This window comes from Suricata suricatta, chromosome 14 (genome assembly GCF_006229205.1).
Source record: "Suricata suricatta isolate VVHF042 chromosome 14, meerkat_22Aug2017_6uvM2_HiC, whole genome shotgun sequence".
Taxonomy (NCBI): domain Eukaryota; kingdom Metazoa; phylum Chordata; class Mammalia; order Carnivora; family Herpestidae; genus Suricata; species Suricata suricatta.
The window spans coordinates 88,308,053-88,309,564 of NC_043713.1; positions in this window are offsets into that span (position 1 = coordinate 88,308,053).

Consider the following 1,512-nt stretch of genomic DNA (forward strand, 5'->3'; position numbering starts at 1 on the left):
GGAGCTGGGAGGCAAGAGCTGGAGGGACTCCACCGAGAAAGAGGCCGGCTCCGCGGCCACGCAGCCAGGGGTGACGCGGGCAGCCAGTGGGCGGCCACCAGTCAACACGTATTCACCGGGGCCACGTGTGGACGCGGCTCGGTGGGAGAAGCAGGACACAGAGATGCCGGCCCTCGCCCTCAGCGGACCCGCGCTCTGTGGGTTGGTACGGCCGGACGCTGTGTCGTGGTGGAATATTACTGGTAGTGATCCAGGGAGGCAGTGACAGTGACGCCACACATTCTGCCATTCACGGAACCAATGTCGCACCAGGTAAGAGAGTCTCCTTTGGACAAAGGGAGGCGGCCACCATTGTTTCCATGGGAGATGCTAATGCTCAGGTGACGCACGGACCCCTTCCGGGTCCGCCATCCAGGGAACTGGGAGTCGCACAGACGAGAGTGGACACCTTCTCCTTAGGAAGCTAAAGCTTACCTCCTGCGGCTCCGACAGCGTCCCCAGGCAACCCACGCCTCGCACGACTCCGTCACCTGCACCTTCAGGGAGGCCTCGGTGGCCCGAGCTGTGCCCTCCCACACAGGCCCCCGCAGACAGACGTGGCACACGGGGAATACGCGGCTGACACCAGTGTCCCGGGCACCTGGTCCAGAACGAGCACCCGGGCCTCGCCGTCAGTTCCCCGGTGGTGGGGTCGTGCTACACTTTCCCAGAGGTCACCGCTGGGGAAGCTGGGTAACCGGTGCCCGGCATCGCTCTGCATTACGACAGCACAGGCCTCCAACGGGCTCGGATCAGAACCACCACCGATGTACACACAGGCCTCTCTCCTGTGGTCTCAGCTCCACCCCGCCTCTTTGAGCCTGTGTCTCAGGGACACGGTTCGCAATGCTGTGCGTTCCTGGGAACAGGCCTGGCTTCAAGGGTGACACGGGACTCGCCCCAGACCACGGGGAGACCAGGAAACTGAACTCTGAAACTCCTGAGGACCCGGTGGTCAGGTCAAGCCCCTCCGCTGGGGCTCCCCAGGGCTATGACACAAGTCTCACCGCCTCTGACGGTTTCTCGACGCCACAGTCAAGGGCATCTGTCTGAGCATGTGGCGAACACAGAGGTGAGCCGAGTACCGAGGAGACAGAATCCCCGGAGGTCCTGATGGGCCTCCCAGACCATCCGTGCCTGAACCTAATGATCCACACGCCGGCCAGTGACCTGCATTAACGAACACTTCTGCGTTTGAGCCAATTCTACCCAGGCTTCCTGTCACCTGCAGCCAGAGTAAGTTCTCGGTCCACCGCTGCACCCCCGCACCCACAGGGAGGTCAGCAGAGCCAAGACGGGTCAAGAGACAGCATTCTGGTGCTGCCAGCTGATCTCCCCGATCTAGCTGTGCCTGAAGCTAACAAAACTACGTGAGTCAACACAGATTCTGTCTAGAGCCAGCCTGAGCGGTGACTTCTGCACTCACGGCTGAGGAAGGCCTGACCGTCCTGCTCCAGGGCAGCTGTGAACACG